The following is a 24746-nucleotide window of genomic DNA, read 5'->3' on the forward strand; positions in this document are numbered from 1 at the left end:
GTGGCCACTACATACTTAAAAACAAGCTATGACACACCTCTCTTAGCTCTCTGATATCTTCCTCTTGTACTTAGAATCACCCAAACTCCATCTCACGGGCTTCAGGGATGCTAGACTCCCCAGCCTAGTCAATCACTGTCCCATACTCAATATGGAGCCACTAAAAAAACTTTTTTTGAGATAGGGTCTCACTCTGTTGCCCAGGCTGGAGTGCAATAGCGCAATCTCAGCTCACTGCAACCTCCGCCTCCTGGGTTCAAGTGACTCTCCTGCCTCAGCCTCCTGAGTAGCTGGGATTACAGGCACATGCCACCACACCTGGCTAATTTTTGTATTTTTAGTAGAGATGGGGTTTCAACCATGTTGGCCAGGCTTGTCGTGAACTCCTGACCTCAAGTGATCTGCCTGCCTTGGCCTCCCACAGTGCTGATTACATGTGTGAGCCACTACGCCTGGCCAAATAAGCCTTTCTTATACAAGCCAAGCTCTTTCTGACCTCAGGACCTTTGCACATGCAGCTCTTACCACAAAGTGCCCTTCAAAGCACCCAGATTTCAACAGGGCTGCAGAACGCTCCCCATTCAGGGCTCTGCTTGGTGTCATCTGCTCAGGAAGGGGTTTTCTGATCTTCAGTACTTCCACAGCTCCCTCATTACTGAGTTACTTTCCAGTTCACCAGTGTTTTATTTTCTTACAAACATTTATTGTTATTTTCCATTGTTATAGAGCAAGATTGTGTCTGTATTTGCTCACTACTGTCTCCTTAGAGCCTAGAATAGTGCCTGTCACATAATAGGGGCTGAGTGAATTATGGTGAAGCAATGAGTGAATTAATTAAAACAGCACAGACAGTCCCAAGGTTGAACCTCATCTCAGCCACCTGCTAGCTCTGGGACCCTGGACAAGCTCAGAGTCGCATTGGGTTTTCAGATCTCATTATCTTCATTTGTAAATGGTGACAATAGTGCCATGAATCGTGCCATAAAGGCACTCTGAAAACACTACAGTCCACATGACCACGGATGGCTTACTATCCTTATCATCTCTGATGTTAGTGGAGTGTGGGGCAGGGAAGACTCCCTCCACCCGTCCCAGTGCCCCTCCAGCCCACTCACCTGGAGACACGTCCAGCTGGATGCCCAACATGGGGTACAGGGTCCCGGAGCTGTTGCACATGCACCAGTATCGGCCCATGTCCTGGAGCATGAGGGCCACCATGGTGATGTTGACCACCTTGGCCTGGGCATCGTCCTGCAGCAAGTAGCGGGGTCCCTTCACCCAGATTCGGGTGAAGCCAGGTTCACACTTCCTCCTCCTGATTTTGCACCAAACCTTGCCATCCACGCGGTTTCTGTAGCCCTTGTAGGAGCACAGCACAGACAGAGTCTCCCCCTCAAGGAGCCTCACTTTTGTGTATGCGCTCTCGGCGGGCGGGCCTGGGGAGACAAGGCTTGTTGAATAAGGTCTGGCAAGACCAGAGGAAGAAGTCATCATGGAAGTTGAAGATCGTGGTGAAGGGTGACGTGGATATTGTCCTGCTGTCATGGAACCCACATGATTCAGGGGGAAATACAGCCCCACCCTCAGGGAGTTTGCCCCAGTCTGAAGGGTGGTTCACCAGCCCAGAAAACAGCTGGCACCCAGTATTATGGGGGAGACACAGGCCCCTCCCTCAGGGAGCTTTCAGTCTGGTGGAGGAGGCAGGTTTATCCCTCAGGGAGCCCCAGTCTATTGGAGGAAATGCAGCCCTGACCTGGGAACTGCATCAGACATACCCTTTTCCTCATGGTATTCTCTAGTCTGATGGGAGAGTGACAAGCTCTGTCTTCAGGGATTCCCAGGGAATTCTTGTGGGATAGACTCAGGTCACGCCCTCAGTGAGACAGATGTAGAGACACAAACACAAGTCATTAAGTTCTGAAATTTCAGTGCCCAACTAATTAGGTAGATAAGAAAGTCCAGTATTTGAAAAAATCATGAATAGTTATTTATTTCACAAATACGTTCACTGAAGTCCTCTTTACATAATAACCTGCCTTAGTTCATTCTAGCTGGTGTTTAGTTTTAAAATATTCTAGTTACATAAAACCCATAGATGAAGCCTGTCCAAATGTACATTTAAACAAACTCCCAGTGGAGTGCGAACCACAGGATTCTACAATTATTCATTTTCCATCTGCAGTGTCTTGCTCTCTATGCTGAGGTGTAAGATGTGGTCAAAGCCTTCATAACCCACAGTCTGGTGGAGAGAGAGCAGAACTGGTGTGTGGGGGTGACTCAGGGGACAGATGGAGGGAGAAAGCTGCCGGGGGTTCCTCCACCCCTCTGCCCAACCTAAGCTCAGCACTGACTCTTCTGATAATTTCACCCAGAGCCTTTCACTAACACACACATTTAAAAAACTTTACTGCAGAGTAGAGAATAGAGAGCACACATTTTAGAGTCAAAATAAACAAGGGTTGAAACCCTGTTTATTACTTAACGGTGTGATCGGGGCACCTGTTTGCTACTGAAATATCAAAACAGACACTTGACACTTGACTGACTCAGAAATATCTCTGTTTCTGTATCAGTCAAGTGAGAATAGCACCACACCGCTCACAGGCTGCCGTGAGAATTCTGCCCCAGGTCAGTGCTTTGCACACTGTGGGTGCTCAAAGCATGCTTCCTTTTCCCACATGCAGGGGACTCCCAGTTCCCCCAGTGGAACCCAGGGCTGTGACAGTCAAGGGCCCAGAACCCAGGACATCTGTCCCGCTTCCCACCCAGCAGCCACTAGAGCTGAGGCTCTATGTGAGGCAGCACCCTCTCTGAACATCCCTCTGTTCCTTGCAAACTAAACAGAATGATCCAACTCCATTACTTGGTGGATGAGCCTAGAATTTCTTAGCACAGGAGAGACCCCTTTCTGCCCTGGCAGTGGGAAGCTGTCTCTCTACCCTCTGGGAGGTACAGAGTTGGCTGACCTTGGGATGGGTCTCCAGGGCATTGTGTTCATGTGTGCCTACAACTCCCACCCCTCTCCAGGCAGTAGGGAGTGAGTTTTGCCACCCCCCACCATGCCCAGCGGTCTCTGGTAAAGAGCTGCTAAGTCAGCCCTAACTGCCTCCTCATCCAATCCACAAAAAAATAAACAAGAGAATTGGGCCAGGAAAGCAAGAAGTGAAATTTCTGATAAAGATGTAGAGCTCCTGCCTCTGTTCCCACTCCCTCCTCCACAAGGCAGCCCCTTCTCCCCTCACCTGAGACGCAGCCCTGTGGCCACGGCAGCAGCAGCAGCAGCAGCAGCAGGAGCGCAGGGACCATGGCTCCATCCAGCTGGGCAGTCACAGGCCCAGCAAGGGGCCAGGGCACCCCGGGGATCCAAGGTGAGGGCCCAGCCGACACAGGACGTGCCACCTGGGCCTGCCAAGGAAGGACCTGGGGTTCTAAAAATGGAGCTGCCCATTTACGGAATTGAGGCAGTGTGGAACCCACTGCCTCCAGCTGACCTCAGGGGTTCATTGAGCCTATCTTGAGGGTGGTGCTGGCAGCTGTTTCTGCCCTTTTCCTTGAAACTTCAGGCAGGTGTGGTTGCTCCACCCAGTCTGCGGCCCCAGCCCAAAGAGGGCTAACAGAAAGAGGGCTCCTGGCCCTCCCCAACCTCCCTCAGGAACTGATCCCTAGGATCCAGCTAGGGGGCTGGGGTGAGGCTTCTAGAACTTCAGGTACGGACTTCCCTTGAATCCTCCAGGCTCAGAGACCCAGCAGTGCAGGCTCTCAAAATGAGGTGGAAATCGTGAACTCTAGTTTCTTACATACACACATTCACACAGAAATTCTTATAAACTCTAATTCATTCATTAATTGCAGATGTATTCTTTCTGTTCCTTCCTCTCTCTCTCTCCCAGGCTTCTGTCTGCTCAGAACAGTCACTTGTGTTCACTCTTGCAAATAACCTCTTACAGGCTCACTTGAAATCTTTTTGGTTTCCCACAAAGTTTGGGTTGAGGGAGGGCTTCCTGTGCTCTCAAACATGGGTGTGCGTGCACATACACTCATACTTACACACATAGTCTCACTTTCTCTCTTACACACACACACTCACACACACCCCCCAGTGGCCTCTCCTCTGCCCTATCCCTGCATCTCCTGTCTCTATCCCTCTCTCTGCCTCTCCTCCTGTCGTCTCTACTCACCACCAGCTCCCTCTACACTCCTAGTCCCTCCACAGGCTTCCTAAAGCCACTGCAGGGCTTCCCCTCATCCACCTCACCTCAAGAGCCCTTTCCTCCCATGCCTCCAGCCTCCATCAGCACACAGGCAAGCCCCCTCCACTTCCTCCTGCTCAACCCTATCTCGCCTGTACAGCCAACAGCCCAGTGGAAATGACCCAGCACTTGGCCCAAGACCTCACCCTTCACTTACTCCAAGGCCCAGACCAGTAGCTGTGTCATCTGCTCCTTCAGTGTGTGGGGGTCCAGTTGGACCCCCGTGGTTATGTATGCTCCCCCTACTCACCAGTGCTACCTTTCTACTCCTTAGATGGGACTGTCAAAAAGTAAGCTGAGGCACAATAAAATTTTAAACGGATTATTTGAGCAAACAACAATTCATGAATCAGGCAGCTCCAAACAGAACAGGCGGAGGAGCTTCACTGGCGGGACGCAAGAGGAAGGCTCCCACAGGACAAGTAAAGTGAAGAAAATATTTAATTGGTTACAGTTATACAGGTCCCCTATTTGCCCTATCCTGTTGGAAAGACCCTACTTATTTACAGAAGTTCATTGGCTGCTTCTGTTCTTCCTTAATACACACATTTAAACATAACATAAGTTAACATAACAAAACATAAGTTTAAACATAAAGTTAAAACCATAAAGTCAAACATAAAGTTAAACATAAAGTTTAAACATAAAGTTAAACATAAAGTTAAAACATAACAAAACATAAGTTTAAACATAAACAGAACATAAGTTCTGTTCTTCCTTAATACACACATTTAAAAGAAATAGCTCAAGTTAAGTTTCACTGATGTTTGCAAATCAAGCAAAGTTGAGGTCACTTAAGAGGCCTGACTGATTTTTGTCTGCTCAGGGACTCTTCGGGCCTGGTCTCCATTTTCATTAATTTCAACAGGACTCAAAGCAAAAAATCCTCAAGCTTGCATGGCCACAATCTTAAACTGAACTTCAACTCCCAAACTCCAAGCAAAGTAGTTTTATCTTGGCTGATCCTAAACTTTTATAGTCTCTCAACTCATTCATTCATTCATTCATTCATTCGTTTGTTCGTTCATTCCCACAACCTCATTGCTATGCATGGGACTAGGTAGGCACTGGGGTCATGGGAATGAGATACAGTTGTCACTTGAGACTTCTCCGCTTACAGATGTGTTTTGTTTTTCTTATTTACCCTTTTTTTTTTTCAGTGTTTCCCATCCAGTACTCAGAACTTACTGAACTCCCTGAGTTCAGAAGCCATCTCCCTCCTCAACACACATGGTATGTTCCTTCATCACTTCCCTCATCAGAACAGTAAGTTGCTTCAGGAGTGGGGATTTTTCTCTTGTGGGACTTCGAGTGCCTGGAATCTGTGCTTCTATGAAACCCCTGAAGTGTGCCCAGCGCGGAGCCAGCAATCATCAGAAGTGTGACCCTTGGGATCACTGTGCTGACGAGGGTGGAAGGAATCAAACACTCATTCACCGATCGGGGAGGTATGCACTGGATTCAACCTTTCTTGAGAGAAATTTGGAAGCATTTGTCAAAATCATTAAAAATGTATATACATTAAACTTTTACATTCTTCATTTGACTTAACACAGCAGCAATGTATTTTGTCTTTACATTTATTTTTCCCATAAAAAAATTAATGTCTAATTTATATACAGTACTATTCACCCTTTTTAATGAATGGGTCAGAGACTTCTGGAAACTTGTATCCAATGCCATAATCAAGAGAGAACAGTGCCATCATCCCCAAAAGCTTTCTTGGATCAGTAACTTGAAGTCTTTGACCAAATTTGAGAAGCTTAAACATTTCTTGGAATAATTTTTTTAGTCCCACATTTTTTCTCCTTCACTTCTGGGACTTTGATGATTCAAAAGTTAGCTCTTGTGGTAATGTCCTACAGATAGCTGAGGTTTTGTTCATTTGTTTTCAGTCTGTTTTCTCTCTGTTCAGACCGAGTGAACTTTATTGATCTGTCTTCTAGTTCACTAATTATATCTGCTGTCTTCTCTACTCCACTATGGTGTCTATCTAGTGAGCTTTTAATTTTGGTTATTGTAGTTTTTAGTTCCCAAATATCCTTTTGCTATTCTGCTACTGATTTCTAGTTTAATAACAAAAAACTTTTTTGAGTTTGTTATTTTCTTGTTCATTTTCTTTATGACTTATTTTGGATATAGATTAGTTTTAAAATTTTAATTCTGGAAAATTTCTCAGCCTTTTTTCTCTGTGATTTCTGCCTCTCTTATATTGGTTGTTTATGCCTGTCCTTACTAGAATGGAATCCTTATAGAGTTATTTCTTTTAGTTCTTTAACATTTTCTCACTTAACACTTAATTCTTTGATCTATTTAAAATTTATTTTAGATTGTAGTATGAAAAGAGGGTAACATTTCATTTTTTCCAAATAGGTAAATGCACTCTGTTTTCATTGTTAAATATACTCACTGATGTGAATGGCTATCTTTGTGATACAGTAAGTGTATCTATATATTTGGACAGTTTATGGCAAACTCATCAACTCTATTTGCCTCTGGGGCTTCCTTAGGTAGTGAAATCTGTAGTAATTAACTGATCCTCAGAAAAAGAGGTGAGAAGGGAATAAAAAATGAGAACACAAGAAAAATTACCAAATACTATAAAAAGATAACAAATTGAACAAATTTCTTACAGAGAAATCAATTGCATATTACAGAGAAAGCAGAACCAGTGGGAGAACAATGACTTAAATAAGCATAATAGATATTCTCAGAGCAATAAGGGACAACATTGGAAGCATAAAACAGGAGCAAGCAATAATGAAGAAGAAAAAATTTGAAATACTGATTAAGAAAATGATCACTGTTGAAATAAAGAACTCTGAATGCAATGACTAGCAGAAGAATGAGTAGGCAAGGGAGAGTCAAGGAGCACTCCCTAAAGGTATTAGGGAGGAATAAAGTGAAAGACAGTGTAAGAGAAACATTAAGAGGTATGGAGGATAGAAATAGAAATGTCAATATCTCCTCAAAGAAGTCCCCAAAGGAGAAAAAGGAGTAAATGGAGTAGAATAACTACTTGAAAAAATAATAAGTTTTCCAAACTGAACAAATATGTAAGACATCATATTGAATGTGTCCAGAGAATTCCAAATGGAATGGATAATTAAGCTTTTGACTTTCTGTTCCCTCCCTTGTTCCCCCTTTTGTTGCCGGGCTTCCCAACCCCCTCCCCCACTCTTCTCCCCCTTTTCCGCTTGAAGGAGAAGGAAGAAGAAGAAGAAGAAGAAGAAAAAGAAAGAATGGATAACTAAATACCCCACATTAAACACATTATAATAAAAAATTTCAAAGAGCAAATTATAAAATGTTCCAGAAATAAAATTGGTCAGTAAAGATGAATAAGTATCAGATTATTATCAGACGTTTCCATAGCAACACTATGAAGGTAAGAAAACAATTAAAAATATTCAAAATTTTAAAGAAAGATACATATTTTTAGATGTTAACTTATGACACACAATTTACCATCTGCTTGAAAATTCTGGTTAAGGGAATTATGACAATTTTGAGGCCAAGGATGTTAAGATAAAATATTTAAAAGTTATAGCTAAATGCTAGCTCTTAGCATCTGATTATGGAAGATCTATTTTTATTTAGTCCATTTTCATCCCACTACCAACGTTCTTTAAGTGAAGCTCAATATTTCCTACTACAAGTAAACTTGTCCCGACCCACTGCAGTTGTATAAGTTCAATAAATAAAGAAAGGATTGGGTTCAGTCACATATGACTGAAAACCAAATAGCAGTGGCTTCAACATGCAAGTGTTTTATTTTTAGGTATCATTTTAATTATGAAAATTTCCAAGCATATGCAAAAGTAGAGATAATCATACATCTGGCCCCCATGTAGCATCACTCAGCTATGTTTATTCTTGCCTTCCTTTTTTTTTTTTATTGGCAATACCATTCCACATGTTGTGCTGTGTATCTCACATAGACTCAAATAAAATACAAAATCGCTAGAGTCTAGATTCTTGGTACAGGCAGTGCAAGCTGGCAGTATTAATTGGATGTCTGAGATCCTACAACCCAGCTGATGCCACCTGGGTATAAATCCTAAAGGAAGTCTCACATGATTCCACAAGAGAACATGATGGAGCGTATTCATTGCAGCATTATTTATGATATGAAGAAGTGAAGGCAAAACAACACATGCACCCTGAGTTCAGAATAATGCACTGTGGGATATGTACACAATGGCATAAGCTCTGAAAAAAAGTGGGCTGTGTATATGCTCCAGCACGGAGTAAGACAAGCATATGAAAAAGGTCTATCACAATTTCTTCTAAGTAAGTTAAAACATAGTTACAGGAAAAAAGAATACTGCATGCTTTACAAGAATACATTCAAATTTAAGGTTACATATCAAATGCATTAGAGTGGTTGCCTCAGAGAGGAAGGGAAGTAGAAACAGGACATGAGGATTGAAAAAATAAAGAAACAAAGCAAAAGTGATGCCTCTCACAGATAGGTGATGGTCACGAGGCAGGAGCTGAGATATACATGAAGAATCTTCTGTTGGAGGGCCCACCCCCAAAAGAGCAAAAGAAAATGGTGCTGTCTTTAAGGTGGTCTTTTTCAAGGCTGGCATTCAGCTGCTATGCACTGGTACCCCAAATTGGTTGTTCTTGGTGGACCCCCATTCTAAGTGGTCAATCCCAGCCTTGCTGGATGTTAGTTGGAAAATGACTGTGCCTCTTCTTGTTTCATACATGTGTGCTCCTCTTCTGTTCCTGAAAACATTTATCTTTCACCCACCGTCAATTATTGTTAGTTCAACTTGATTTTCTCTTTTAGGCTATGAATCTCCTCACATGTTAAGCAAACAAAATTTCGGCCCTGGATTATCAGGTTCCATTTATGGATGAATGTTAGGCTGCTGAATCACCTGCTCACGTCATTTTAACGCATCTGATTTTTTTTTTTTTTACTTATAGATGTTCCTCAATTTTTGGTCTGCTGACTACAGCTTTCTTAGTTTCAATTTTACCGTTTATTTTTAAGTCATTTCTCTCTCATTTAGGATATCTGGGGTGGGGGGAGGGTGAAAGGATACATCTGTTCTCTTGCTCAGTTGCACCTGACACATTTCAGTTCAGAGGCTGAATTTAATTAAGCACAAAAGGAAATTCACAGGACTCTCAGGCAGAGCACAGGCAACAAACCGGGTAAATGTGAGGCATCCTGGAGACCTGAGGCGGGGCTGAGAGAACCACAGAGTGCTGGAGAGGAAGAGCCGGGCACAGCTGAAGATGCTGAGCTGGGTGTTGACCAGGATGCAGAACCCCCGCCAGGGTCTTCCCAATGGCGGAAGTCAGGGCAGCGGAAGTAGATGTAAGAGGGCTCAGTGCAGGGGTGAGAGGTCACCACCGGGGAGATCGGGGCCTGAAAGTTCTCTCCAGTGGGCTTGGCACTGGCCTTTCCTCACAGGAAGGTGGGGCCTCATGCTTAGAGCGGCTCCCAATAGCTGGACGGGGAAGAACTGGGATTCATCCTGGATCCACACTGTGGCTCACGCGCCGAAGGGTCCTGGAGCAGGGCTGGGCTGGGACAATCAGAAACCTCCATCACTGCTGTCCTGAGACGAGGCGAGAGGAGGAAAGTCAGGAATGGAAGTGATGCTTTCCCCGACCCTCTTTTCTGCCCCTTTGTCTCACCCTGTTCCTGTTACCTGTTCTTCCTCTTTCCCTCCTTTCTCCCTGTCACCTGCTTCCTGCCCTGCCCCTTTCTGTCTCCTAAACCCAGGCGCTCTCAGCTTTGTCCTTCTGGCCTTGTTCCTCTCAGGACAGAGACAGGAAGAGCCCTGGGATGGGACTCCTGGCAAGTCTCTCTTTTTCTAAGGTTTGTTTCTGCAGGAAGGCAGAAATTGCAAGGAAACATGTATTTATTATTTGTTTTGTTTGTTTTGTTTCTTTTTGTTTTTGAGACAGAGTCTCACTCCTTCACCCAGGCTGGGATGCAGTGGAGCAGAGTGGCCTCCCAGGTTCAAGCAGTTCTCCTGCTTCAGCATTCAGAGCAATTCTCCTGCTTCAGCATTCAGAGTAGCTGGGACCACAGGTGCACACCACCACACCCGGTTAATATTTTGTATTTTTAATTTCATTTATGCAAATACAAACATTTGTATTGTATTTGTATATTGTATATAAATTTGTATATTGTATTTGTATATCGTATATAAATACAAACATTGTATTTATACAAATATACATAGTTTGTATTTTAGTTTCACTGTTAGCCAGGATGGTCGCACTCTCTTGATCACGTGATCCACCCGCGTAGGCCTCCCGGTAAACACATATTTAAATTGTTCTCAGCTGTCATTTTTTCTGCCTCTGTGATCTGGCTGCTTCTTCCTAACCATCTTTCTAGAAACAGAATCTGGCTCCAGCTCCATTGCCCCCCAGGCCAAACCCAGGCCCCACTCACCGGTGGCACCTGCAGGTCAGAAGCACAAATAGGACTCACAGCATCAGCCCCTTGGCCAGGAAGAGTCCACACAGCACAAAGACCAGGAGTCTGGGGCCAGCTGAGCCAAGGCAGAGGGGGGCACTTGATTTCCTGCAGCGGGGAAGGAGAAAAGAGGATGGACTTGGGCCAGGATGTCACCTGCTCCTGCGGTGTCCCTAAAGCAGGGCCCTTGTGGCTGGAGCTGTTTGTGTAAGACCCCCCCTGAATTGATTATGACACAGGGGTGTGGGGCAGGGACCACAGAGGTCTCTGGGACTGAGAGGAGACCTGGTCAGAAGGAACCTCAAAGTCTTGAGTGGAGGAAAATGCTGACCAGGGGAAGAACGAGGGATTGGAGTTTAGGGAAGGGGAGGGATAGAGCCAGGGGATCGGGAACTCTCCCTAATCAGGTCAGGTAGGACAGGACCATCAGGAGTCTCTTAGGAATCAGAGCCAGGTGCATCTTCAAGACCAGCCAGATATCACACCTGAAGGAATGAGGCCCAGAGACTGCACAGGACCTGACCAGACCCTTACAAGCAGTGACAGAGCGCAGACCTAAACCTCCTGTCTGCTGATCCCAGGGATCCTCCCAGGTACCCTCTGTGTGGCCCCCACTCCTGGCCTGCCTAGCTCTGATTCTGGGACTTCCCTGTCCCAGCAAATCTGCTTTTCTCTTGTGGCCTTAGTAGCTTTCTGCTTCAGTATTAATACCTGGTAAAGCCAGTGAGCTCTTTTTACATTCACGTTTTTATGATTGGCTTAGCCAGTTATGTATCTTCTTTTTTTTTTTTTTTTTTTTTTTGGTATAATTTTAAAGTAAAATTTTCAAGTTCTTTGCAAATTTAAGCAAGTTGTGTTTGGGATTACATTGAAAGACTTTTTAATTTGGGGAAAATTGACGTCTCTACAATGTTATTGCCTCTTCCAAAGTCATGTAGTATTTCTATTTATTCAGCTCACCTGCCATTTTTTAGCATTTTATACTTTTCTCCAAATAGGTCTTGCTTAAATTAATTCTTTCTAGAAACTTTATAGACTAATTATTTTCTGACTAATTATTCCTCATAGAGGTCTTGTAATGTGTGTCAGCTGATTTTGTATCTGGCAGCCTTGCTAAACTCTCTTGTGAGATCTAATGGTTTGTTGTTTCTCATTCTTTTTCAGGGTAAATGATCCCATCATCTGCCAGTCACGACAGTTTTTCCTCTTCTTGTCTAATCTTCTTTCCTGTAACCTGTTTTCCTTTCCTTCAAGCATTGAGAACCTCTAATATTATAGAAGACATTAATGTTAGCTGTGGAAATCCTTAATTTGAGTTTGTACTTTCTCTAATAAGTAATCTTTATTGTAGTTATTGGTGTACAATCTTTACCAAGTTATATGTTCTTATTCCTATTTTATTAAGAGCATTTTTGTATAACATAAATGTCCTGAAGGTTCCCAGATGCTTTTGTGCAGCAGTTGACTTTTTTTTCGCCCTGTGGTTTATGAATGTGGTTCACTTACAATCCTTTCTGCTCTGTGATAAAACTCTATCATAATACAGTCTTCTTTTTGATGCACTCTTGAATCAGTTAGCTAATGGTAATTTGGGAGTTGACTCCATGTTCATCAGAGAAATGAACCTATAATTTAAGTTTTTGGGGTATCTCCCTTAACTAGTTCTGAGACTTTGATGACACTAGACTCTTCAAATGACCTGGGCTGTTTTTGCTTCTTTTCTATTTTCTGCAGTGTCTAGTATGAAATATCAGTCAAATGTTTCTTTAAAAATTGCGTTACCTGTAAAACAATGTGAGTCTTGAATTTTCTGTGAGAATGGGCTTATCTAACATTTCAGTTTTCCTATTTATTTATTCATCTATTGAAATCCGTTTCTTCTTGTGTTAAACTTGGCAGTTCATAGTTTTAGGAAATTTTGTGCTTCCAGGATTGAAAACAATAAGATTTTGTTCACGATTTATTTATTTTAAAATTTTTGTTGATTGAGTGTGTGGTTATTTTCTTATTTGATTTGTTGTTTATTTATTATCTTCTTTTATCTTCCTTTGTCTTGAGAAGAACATATCTATCTTAGTTAACTTTTAAAGAATGAATTATGGATTTCTTTGATCTCCTTTTTCAATAATTCAATTATATGATTCTTTGGGCTTGCTCTGATGCTCATGTTCCATCTTCTTGAGCTGCTTCCTTAGCTCATTAATTTGAAACCTGTCATGTTTTCCAACAAATGTATTCAAAGATACTGATTACTCCCTAATATTGTATGCCTCATACTCTTTGATATATAGTGGTCATATTATCAAAATATATTTTGTTGCATAAACATTCATATATGAATGTATTAATAAATAGTTTGAAAAGTGCTATTTTATCTTTACTTCTTTTATGCATTCCTAATGTCATTGCATTAGATTTGGAGAATATATTCTGTGTCATACTGATTCTTTGGAATTCCTTCATGCTTCTTATATGTCCTCATACAAGATGTCCTTTTGTAAATACATTCCATGTATTTGACAGAATGTATAGTATCTGTTTTTATTATGTAGAGGTTTATAAACATATACATGTACTTATACACTGTTTGTATTTATGAACACTATATTTTTCAATCTGTAACTACATATTTTGTATATTTGAAAATATGTATTTAAAAGTATAATCTATTATGTATGTATCCTATATTATAATAAATATCTCATAAAATACATATTTATAAATATATGATGGTACCATACTGGAATTTATTAGTTATTTGTCTTAAAACTTAAACCCCTCTGTTTAGTTTTTGTCTTATTGGTCTTTGACCCTCTGAGAGGTATGTGAGCCCCCAAATACAATGGCTAATAATTTACTCCTTCTTGCATTTCTGATAATGTTGCTTGATATATTACATGGCCAAAATTTAAGCACACACACGTTTATGATGGGTCTTTTTTCATATTCAAGTGCGTCTTTCATCTATATATTACATATCTTTGTCTTTTTAATAAACAAATTCTATAGACATAATATTTTACCTTAAATTCTATTTTGTTCAATATTAAGAGTGCTGAAACAGTTTATTTTGTTTCCTAATAGTCAAATATATTTTTCTAACATTTTTAACTTTTTAAAACCTTTCTGTATGTGTGTCTCTTATAGATAGTATAACACGGCAATTTTTAAAACTCAGAGTGTCTCTGCCCTTATTTTGTGAGTTTAATCCACTTAAATTTATTGGAATTGCATTTATGTTAGCACTTAATTCTAACTTTTCATTTCATTTTTCCATTTACTGTGCTTTATTTTTTAAAAACTCAATTTCAACTTTCCTTTGGCTAGAGTTTTATTTGCTGGATGAAAGGGTACACATTCTCTTGATGTAACCTGAAGACTCATATCTAGATTGATTTAGTACAATTGCTACATTGAACTTATCAATATCTACATATTGCCTCTCATGAGACAAGTACCCAACCATTCTTTCATGGGGTTCTGGTCTCTCCTTCTTACCCCATGTTGATATTGTGTAGAACAGGGGTCCCCAACCCCTGAGTCACAGATCAGTACCAGTTCTCAGCCTGTTAGGAACTGGACTGCACGGCAGGAGGGGAGTGGCTGGTGAGCAAGTGAAGCTTCATAGTATTTACAGCCCCTCCACATCATGCTCATCGCTGCCTGAGCTCTGCCTCCTGTCAGATCAGTGGTGGCTTTAGATTCTCACAGTAGCATGAACCCTATTATGAACTGGGCGTGCGAGGGTTCTAGGATGCACGTTCCTTATGAAAATCAAATGCCTGATGATCTGCCACTGTCTCCTGTCACCCCCAGACGGGATGATCTACTTGCGGGAAAACATGCTTAGGGCTTCCACAGATTCTACATTATGGTGAAATGTATAGTTATTTCATTATATGTTACAATGCAATAATAATATAAATACATAAATAAAATTGCACAATAACTGTTATATGCTTGAGTCATCCTGAAACCATCCCCCCACCTCCAAGTCCATGGAAAAATTGTCTTCCATGACACCAGTCTCTGGTGCCATAAAGGTTGGGGATCACTGGTCTAGAATGTTATTTTTCAATGACCATGAATGTATATTCTCGTTATCCATTTTTCTCTTAGTTGCCTTTCCTATGAATCAAAAAAGATAAAAATAAATGTTCCGAAGATGCTGGCCACACTTACTCCCTTACTTCTTGCAGCATCTCCAGGGTTTATTTTTCATCCTAGCTGAGTCCTTCCTCCAGGACCGTTTTCAGTGGGGATCTTTGCATGTGCCAAACCTGAGGTCTTGAGAGTCCAGAGGATTTATGATTTCACATTGGAATAACAATTTGGCTGAATACAAAACACTAGATACAAAGTTTTTCTTGAGTACTTTAGAAATATTACTCAATTGTCTTCTTGTCTCTAGTGTTCCTCTTAAGAAGTCTAATTCTTGTTACTTTGTAGGTGATCTGAAAGCCTTCAGACATTTCCCTCTGCTTTTTAAGTTTGCCCCTTTTACATAATGGGTCTAGAGGTGTTTTTGTGTGTGTTTGCTGTTTCCCCCTATTTGGCAATGTATGAATCCTTTCAATGTGAGGTCTTTTCTTCTTCTATAATTTTGAAAAAACCTTCCTGGATTCTTTCTTCAAATATTTCTTTCTTTCATCCTTTATCACCCACAGGGGTTCTTGATACTCATAAGTTAGTACATCTACTTTTCTCATCACTTCTCCTAACTTCTCTTTGATTTTTAAATCTCCAATGCTTTCCAGGACCTTCCATGAGAATTCCTCACTCTTCTTACAGCTCACTGGCCAGCCACAGCCACCTTTCATCACACATGTTGTGGTCTATACTACTTTTTAGAACTATGTTTACCATTTGGCTTTTCTGTTCCAATGGATCTTCCGCATGATTCACATAGTTCATGTCTCCCCTCACCCTTTTAGCCAGATGATCATAGGTACTTAGAGTTCCTGTGGGACGGGAAGTTCCCATAGTTCTGCTTTGCACGTTTCCATTGTTGGATGTGTTCTCACTCTTTTAAGGTAGTGCTTCTACTAAGAAGCCTAGTTATTTTGGCTCATGAACTCAGATTCCACAGGGCGTATTAGGTACAGATCTGGTAATGGGGAAGAAAGGAAGGCTAAATCCTCTGCCTGTTGATAGATAAAAGTGAGAGGAAAAAGCCCTATAGCAGACAGTCCCCAACCTTTTTGGCACCTGGGACCTGTTTTGTAGAAGACAAATTTTCCATGGACCCAGGAATCAGGGGCTGGTTTCAGGATGATTGAAGCACATGATATTTACTGGGCACTTTATATCTATTATTATTGCATTGTAATATGTAATGAAATAATTATACAACTCCCATCATTCACAGCAGAAGCTGTGGAATCCTGGAGCTTATTTTGGCAGCTGGATGGGCCCATCTGGGAGTGATGGGGGACAGTGACAGGTCATCAGTCATTCGATTCTCATAAGGAGCATGCAACCTAGAACCCTCACATGCACAGTTCACAACTGTTCATGACACTATGATAAGCTCATGCTGCCACTAATTTGACAGGAGGCAGAGCTCAGGCAGTGATGCAAACTATGAAAAGAGGCTATAAATAAGATGAGTTTCACTGGCTCACCACTCACCTCCTGCTCCATGGCCCAGTTTTTAACAGGCTTGGGGAACCCTGCCCTATAGCACAAGACCCCAGGGACCCCCATTAGCTGCCATGCTTGTCCTTCAAACTCCCTGAGACATAGTCTGTGTATAATTCACCCACCCTGGAATTTGCAGGAGGAGAGGGCTAGGGAGCAAACGCTCTGCCACTTGGTTGTCCATTTTCATCAATCGCTCATGGCTTTTGCTGTGCTTTGTGGTCCCCAGGAGCACCTGTGACCTAGTCTACTGCAGCCTGTTCCTACAGTGAAGGGGGGGCCGTGATGGCCTCCAAACCCATGACCACAAGGATAGGAGCAGAATGTAAGAGTATTCCTCTCATCTTTCTCTTGCTGACATCTCCAGCCACCATCTGCCCCAGGCTGTAGTCACTCTCTTCACACTCACCCTTCAACACACCAACACAGCCTCCAGATTCCACATTTCCTGGGTTCCACTTTGTCTCTTTACAGAAATTCATGCTGAACTGTCTTTTTCATGGTTCCTCCACAATTAACAACCTGCATCCTCTTCCACTTTCCTCTCTATCAAACTTTCAGTCCTGGCCTGGGGGCTCCATGGCTGTGCCCTATGGCCCAACCCACCACAGAAGGATCCTTGGGTGCTCTGGACCTGATTCCAAGGTTCAGGAGTTACTCAAGCCCTCTGTTCCCAAGACCTCCCTCCCAGCGGCAAAACCCCTGACCTACCTGGTCTCAGAGCCATTGATGGAGGGGTGGTCAGAGGTCCCCTCTGGAGAAGTGATCAGAATTAAGAAGGACACAAAGAAGACAGTGATTGACAGGGGGACCAGAATAGAGAATGGTATAAGGTCCCCAAAGTGTGAAAGGAACGGGAGAGGGGCTGGAGGAAGCTCCTAAGGATCCCTCAGGTCGACGGTAGCTGAGGCCTGAGATCTCTGCAACCAGTTGAAGTCAAGTCTGCCACTGTCTTCTCCATGGTGGCAGGAGGCCAGGAGCAGGAGGACTGCGACATGTGTGCAAGGTCTTCCATATGGACTCCCCTCTGGGGACACCCACCCATCATCATGAGAACATGGAGATCTTCCTGATCATATCAGATGGTGCATGTTTCTCTCCCTAGGCAAGAGCAGACCCTGAAGGTAGCTTCCCACCAGCCCAGGACCCAGGAGATCAGCCCCCAAAGTCAGGCCTCCCTGGTTTCCCCTTCTCTGAATCTGAGGCTCCCGAGCTACCTGGTGACCCCTCTTATCTCCCCCCACGGGGGCTTCCAACCTACCTGTGCTTCTTGGGAGCCAGGTGAGGGTCCACACAGGAGATTTGGTTGGGGCTAAACAGAAAAGACAGCAGAGAGTGACTCACCAGGGGTCCAGAAGAGAATGAGGTCTACCCCATACATGAGAGGAGGTAGAGGGCCCCGAGCCAGACCCTCAGGATGCCTTAGGTCAGGAGTGGCCTGTGTCTAAGATCTGCTTGCCAGAGTTGTCGATGTGTGTGTGTGAAAAGAAGAGTTGTGGGTGTGCCTGTGTAACACAAAAAGAGACTCAGAGTGACAGAGAGACTGTGTCTCTGTCCAGGGGCCTCTGGGGGCATCTTGCTAACAGTTGGGGCCAGGATGTGTAGGGTGAAGCAGAGGCGAGAGGCCGTGTCTGGGGACAGGATCTTTGCTCCCCTCAGACCAGAGCAGAAGACCTGGCAGGATGGAGGATGATAGAGGCATCAGAGGGGGGATGACATTTCCTTCCCATCCCTGTAGGGTGGCACAGGGGAATTTCCTCAAGTAAAGAGCTCACCTGGAGACACCACCAGGCTGACGTTTCTGAGAACAGTGATGATGTTTTTGGAAGTGTTGTAGATTCCACACCAGTAAGATCCTGAGTCATTCTGTGTCAGTTGATTCATGGTGATATTGAAGAAGCCAGCTTTGGACTCGTCCGCGATTTTGTAACGAGACTGCTGAATTGCTGTCTGGGTCTTGGAGGTGGTGACCAACAAGGTACACGTATTTGGAGATGTCTGCTGACACCAGGATTTGGGCTGATAGGACCCTGTCTTGGGTGAGTACCGGCATTGCAGGAAGAGAGTCTGTCCTGAGTGTCTGTGAAGTTCTTCAGGCACAGCACCCTTTACCCAGGAACCTGCAGAAAGAGACCCAGGTCAGAGCTGTGGAGGGACCCAAGCTCCCCTCTGACAGGCTGGGGAAGGGGAGAGGGAACTAATTCTGATGGCCACATCCGGAAGAAGAGGGTTCCCAAATTCTGTCCTCTGGTCACAGAGCCACGCTGCCCCCTGGCCCCACTCATTCTTCATTCCTCTCCTTACACCCCCTGCCCTCTTTCCCTCCATGTTACCTGAAGCCAGGAGCAGCAGCAGCAGCAGCACAGGCGGCAGCAGCAGGTGTGGACTCCTGCAGGCCACGCCAGCCCAAATCTGTTTCTAACAGTGGAGAGGAGAAAAGGGGGAACCCTCTGAGAAGAGGGAGTCAGATGCTGGGTCGGATTCTGGCCCAGGTTCTCAGTGTCTCTGAGCTGGCATAGCTGAGGAAGGTCAATGTCTTGTTGGAGAAGTGATTGGCTTGGGAGGGCAGGCTCTGCAGACCAGGGGAGGAGGGGCATCCAGGCCTGGACAGCAGCCACCAGCCATAGGATCTGTCTCTGGGCCTGGGCACCTCAGTAATGCCCGTGTTGCTCTATTGCCTTTCGCTGAACTTATCCCTGCGTCTGCTGCTTTAGGCCTTGCAGCCAGTCAAGCTTCTCCTCTGTTACTAGGGGCTGCTCTTAGTATGGCCAAGAATAAAGCTGGTGAATTGAGCGGTCATCCCTCTTTCTTTCTCTCTATGCATTTCATATAGGTCGTCAGGGTCCTTGGAGGCATGACCAGTCTCCTGAGTCCTTCTGGTCTCAGCCATGGTGGCTCAATGATGAGTATTGACCCTGGGACATTTTGTGGGGGACAGATTTTAATCCCAGGAATTATAAGATGTTCCCTGGAAATGGTGGGGCCAGGAGACCAGGGAGGTAGGAGAGTGCTGGTCAGGGATACTTGGAGGGCAAGGCAGGCAGCAGTGGATCAGTTATGGGAGCTCGGGGTCATCTCAGTCAGCGCTTGTTGGATGAATGCATGAGTGGGTGAAAGAACAATGTGCGTGTAAAATGTGTAGAGGAAGAAAATGGCCAAAGTGGAACTATATAGCAACAAAATCTAGTGGTACTGGGTTACTACCCAATGTGGATAAGACATCTCTGGGAGTCAGTGCTGGTATAAGTAAATGGCTGAGTAAAGAACTGGGGGAGAACAGACAAATATCCCGTGTGTAAGGATTCTGCCATTTTCAGAATGTTGGTGTTCCCCCATCTCATGTATTCAAACTTAGCTTTTATGTGGTGTCATTAAGAGGTGAAACGTTGTGGGAATTTCTTAAGTGATGAGGGCTTCACCCTCAAGAATGAGATGAATGCCCTTATAACAGAGATTCCAGGAAGCAGATTGGCCCTGTCTGCCATGAGAGGACAGCGTTCACGCCTTCAGCCAGCTGAGGATGCAGCAAGAAAGTGCCACCCTGGAAGCAGAGAGCAGCCCTCAGCAGATCCCAAATCCACTGACACCTTGATCTTTGACTTCCCAGCCTGCAGAACTTTGAGAAAGACATTTCTATTATTTATCAAGTCCCCAGTCTAAGGCATCTTCACATAGCAGCCTTAAGGGCCTGAGAGAGATTGCAAACAACTCTTATATGTATTCTGTCCTCAAGGCGGGAGCATAAATGCCACTGCTTGAGCATGGGCTGCGCAGAGGACTTTCCTCCAGAGAACAGCGTGGGGAAGGTGAAGAAGAGTAACTCCACAGTGGGGAAACCTGACACTCACAGTGTCAGCCAGGCGACCAAGGTGCAGACCCACAGAGATAACTCAGGTCGTTAGAATGTGGCATTGACTTGATGTGCTGACAAGGGCAATTAGCTGTGCATTCTCCTTTCCCAAAGCCTCTAGCCCCACGAGAAAAACATGAAACCAATTCCACATGAGGGACATTCTACCAAATACCTGAGCCGTATTCTTCAAAACCACCAAGACCATCAAAAGTAAGAAATTCTCAGAAACTGCTGTGGATAAGAGGAACCTAAGCAGACATGAGGATGAAAAGCAAAGTGGCGTCCTAGATGAGACCCAGAGCACACAAGCACACGAGGTAAAGCCAGGGAAATCTGAATGAAGTAAGGACTTCAGTTCACAACGTCTACCCCAGAAACAGAGGAGAATGACTTCAGCAGGGGCGGGGGATTGGACAGACTGGGTAGGTATTGTCGAAGACACACAATTTAAGTTAGAAAAAGTAAGTTCAGACATCTATGGTACAGTATGGTGACTGGAGTTCATAACCGTGAATTGCACACTTGAAAATGACAAAGACAATAGTTTTTTTTTTTTTTTTAACATAAAATAGAAACTAACTTTTTTTCTGGAAGAAGCAGGTACTGAATACTGGAACAGCAATTTTCCTGACAGAGGCTGCTGGGAAAACATGGAACCACACAGAGGAAGAGTTAGGTCGAAGAGGAAGCACTGATGTCCCTCAGGGGTGGCTGTCCCTTTGTCTCCTTCCAACCCCGGGGCCATAGGCTTTGGTACCCCCCAGAGAATGGTCTGGCACCCATTGCTTCCTGAGCCACCTCAGCCTATTTCCATGCATAAGATCCCAAGACCCGCCAAGTCCCATATGAATTCAGCGTGTGGTCTCAAGTCACATTGTGCCCGACACCCCAACTGCCTGCCAGGCATCCCCTAGAATAGGTCCCAGTCCATGGAGGTCCCACCGGTTGCTGGGCTATCTCTCTTTGTGGCCAACACATCCTCCCCGCCCAGGACAAGCCTGGTTTCCTCCCAGTCTAGTCACCCAGGGCAGGGCCTGGGAGTACCACTCCAGCCATAGGCCTGACCCAGGAATGGAGCCAGAGGCAGGTCACACCAAGAGCCTGCTGGGGCAGCCCCCAGGCCTGTCTTCACTGGGCTCCTTCCTGCATCTTGACTGGGGCACCAGGGGCTGAACCAATGTGTTCAGGGACAGCTCTGGTGGGGAGGGATGGGGAGGGCAGGGCTCCCAGCCTTCTGTTGCCTTGGCCATGCTCTGAGAGCAGCCGCTCTTCCAGGTCTGTATGGGGGCGTCTCCCTATCCTGGTGGGTGGACAGCCTCAAGTGATTCCTTCAGGCAGGTCCTCTGGCTCTCTAGATGCATCTCAGTGCCTACTGTGGCGGGCAGGGCAACAGAAGCCCAGAAGGTGGCAGCCGACCTGATCTGGCTTCCAGTGGAACATCTCCAGCACTTTGTGGCACTCCCTTTTGTGCCGTGGACCCAGCCTGAAGGCCTGTTCCACCTTCAGATACTGGGCAGCCCTCTGCATGCTCCAGCCATGGCTCTGCAGGGCTGTCTGGCACTCCTCTGTGGTCACCCCATGCACCATGGCCTGCAGCACCTGATTCTTGTCTGCTGGCTGACATGTCTCTGGCCCATCCCCAGGGCAGCCCTTCTGTGGCACCAAGCAGTGGCCCTCAGGGCTAGTGGTCAGGCCCCTGGGTTGCTGGTGGTGGTGAAGAGTTGGCCTTGGGGTTTGAGGCAGCCTCAGGTATCAGTTGAATGGTGGCAGTGGGGGCAGTGGGGGCATTGGGGGCCGTGGTGCTGGATGGGGGCAGCAGCAGGGCCACAGGCAGGGAATGCCAGTTTGTCAGGGCTGTGGGTCTCATGCAGGAAGCACTGGTAGCACTCAGATAGGGCAGTCACTCAGGCAGCAGTAATAGTTGGTGCTGCTGACTTTGCCATCCCAGATGACGGGCAGCATGCATGGACTGGCCCGTGGACCAGGTGCCTGGATCACCTGGGTAGTGGTGGACTTGGGGTCTCAGGCAAAGCTTTGGGTGGTGAGAATAGATTTTAAGTGTTCTCACCACAAAAAAAATTAAGTATATGTGATAACTCTTGATTTAGCCATGTTGCCATTAATGCACACATCAAATCATCACACCATGCATGATAAATATATGAGTTCTATTCATCAATTTTGTAAAATCATAATAGTAATGTATCAATATTGGTTCATTAGTTGTAAGAACCACAGGATACTAGTGGACTATGTTAATAATAGAAGACGTTGGGCATAGCGCATCAGGGAACTGTGCAATACCTTCACAGCTCTTCTGTAAATCTGAAAGCACTAGAAGTGTAAAAGACTAACATGTACAGAAACAATTTACACAAAGCATAATTAATGATCCCTTGATACATAACAAACAGCAAAGCTTTAGGAAATATTAGCGTGGCTAGGTGTAAAGCACAGTGACTGCAGCTAGTCAAGGGATTCGTTCATCCCAGCTCCGCTTGCCACTCTGCACAGTGGCCGTGGATATGACCCTGGGAGTGTGGAATTCACAGGGCTGGTTTTTCCTTGGTGTTACAACAGCGAGCTCTCCCTAGGTGTGCTCAGTCTTCACAGCGTCTTGTGAGATAACAGAATCACCTCAACACCCTAAAATGGGCGGGAATTCCGGTCTTCTGAACATCCACTTATACCTGGTCCTGCTGTGGAATGGAGCCCCCAGGAGCCCCAGGAAGAAGGGCAACAAGAGGCAGGAGGAGGTGAGAACCTGGAGTTCCTGAGGAAGAGGACCAGGAGTCTGGGAGCCCAACCTGTCACTAGGCACGAGGAGGATACTCAGGTAAGAGGGGACAAAAGGAGGCAGGGTCTCCAGCTATTTCCTGCCCATGACCTTGTGCTCTCACCACTGACTCACCTAGCAGCTCAGCTACTCTGTCTACCTGGACTTCTTAGTTCAGGAAAAGGCCTCTCCCACAATCCATGTTTATACCATCTCTAGCTTCCTACGTTTCTAGACGTCATGGCCCCAGCACTGCCTGCCATGCAGGTCCTGCCTCAGACTGCGCTGGAGCTTGGTCGCCTTTCCAGTAACTTAACCTCACTTGAGTGGGGTCACATGGCAGCCTCTTGCTGAAGCTAACGTAGATGTCTCCAGCCTGCACACCCGCATGCCCATAAGCACTTAGTGGCTGGCTGCACGCTATGGCTCCTGATCTTGTGCTGTGTCCTGCTGCTACCCTACTGTGGACACTCTTCCTTCCTCTGCAGCCGTGCTGTGAGTCCCATGCGGGCCAGGCTAGATTCTCTCCTTCTCTTCCAGAGCCCTGCCTTGCTCATCCCTGTGGTGTTGTCCCCACATGTTTGTTGGTCTCATGTGGAAGGGGCCACAGAGCACATCTCCAGCCCCCTTCCTTTTTCACTCTGGAGTTTGAGCTGGAGAGTGCCTCGGGAACATGCCCAACATTTCATAGCGAATGTCACAGCTGCTCTGGGCCCTTGAACCTGGTCCCCAAACACATACCCAATGAATACCCACTGCTGAGCTGCCCCATCCACCATGACCTCAGGCAGTATGTCCTGAAGGCTTCCAGAATATACTATCCCAAATTATGTCACTTTGGCATAAAGACGATTTTGAGCTGAAGGCACTGTGAACCAGCAGATCCAGGCAAAATTCTCTGCCCTCCCGTATCTGCCTTTAAACTGAGCATAAAATTCCCTTTTTGGATGTGTCCCCCACTTCTGGAGTAGAACAGAACTCATAAAAGATGGAGAGTTGACACTGAGAGGAGTTTGCATAAACTCTTAATAAAATAACCTGTGTCTTCCATTCATTCCCCCATAGATTTCCTAGTTGCTTCCAAGGATATATTGCCTCTTGAAGCCCAAACCCCCTTCCAATAGTTAAATGGTCTATAAACCCCTGGTTCTGTTTGAGTTTCTTTTTTTTTTTCCTGTGAACTCCCATGCACATTAATCTTAATAAATATTGTATGCTTTTCTTTCTATTGATCTGCCTTTTGTTAGTTTCATTCACAGCCTCTCCGATGAAGATCCTAAGGAGGTAGAGGAAAATTTGCCTCCCTGCAGTGCCTAGCATCCATCCAAATTGCCTGCACTGGCAGGCCCATAACATGGGCCTTGTGGAGGAGACTCAGTAAAGGGCAATAGGACTGAGGCACCAACAAAACCCAGAAACTCTTCCCTTGAGAAAAAAGATTTAAAATATGATGTTTTTTCTCTTTCACATGAAAAACTGCTTTAAATAAATGGAAACTATCAACCAAAAGACTTGGGTGTCAAAGCATGTTGTACTACAAGATGTTCAATCTGTATGAATAAGAAGGTAAATTTGCAACAAGGAACTGAGCACTTTGTTAGCTGACAAGTTTTGTGGAGGCAAAGTCTGTGAAGAAACATCATCCTACATAATTTTCTGTAATAGTGGAAATGTTCTCTCTCACTGTCTATCATGGTAGCCAGTAGCCATGTGTGATTGTTGAGCACACATCATGTGGCAAGTGTGATTGAGGGTCTGAATGTTCCTTTT

General features: G+C 44.9%; 3 long non-coding RNA genes across 3 annotated transcripts in view; 2 read left to right on the top strand and 1 right to left on the bottom strand.

Moving 5' to 3' along the window:
- Positions 1-3218, bottom strand: part of LOC135268374 (uncharacterized) — a 35088-nt gene extending 31870 nt beyond the window's left edge. The window contains exons 1-2 of the long non-coding RNA XR_010336725.1: positions 1776-3218; positions 1116-1436 (exon numbers count right to left, since the gene is read on the bottom strand). This is a non-coding gene — a long non-coding RNA (uncharacterized LOC135268374). The remainder of the gene's footprint in view (positions 1-1115; positions 1437-1775) is intronic.
- Positions 3219-9298: 6080 nt separating this feature from the next.
- LOC135268375 (uncharacterized) lies at positions 9299-13453 on the top strand. The gene is made up of 2 exons (XR_010336726.1): positions 9299-11300; positions 11872-13453. It is a non-coding gene; the product is annotated as an uncharacterized LOC135268375 (long non-coding RNA).
- Positions 13454-18215: 4762 nt separating this feature from the next.
- LOC135268376 (uncharacterized) lies at positions 18216-24472 on the top strand. Its single transcript, XR_010336727.1, has 3 exons — positions 18216-18386; positions 22795-23036; positions 24224-24472. It is a non-coding gene; the product is annotated as an uncharacterized LOC135268376 (long non-coding RNA).
- The last annotated feature ends 274 nt before the right edge of the window (positions 24473-24746 follow it).

The sequence above is a fragment of the Aotus nancymaae genome, unplaced genomic scaffold, assembly GCF_030222135.1.
Source record: "Aotus nancymaae isolate 86718 unplaced genomic scaffold, 86718_ANA_hifiasm-v0.15.2.pri h1tg000040l, whole genome shotgun sequence".
NCBI lineage: Eukaryota > Metazoa > Chordata > Mammalia > Primates > Aotidae > Aotus > Aotus nancymaae.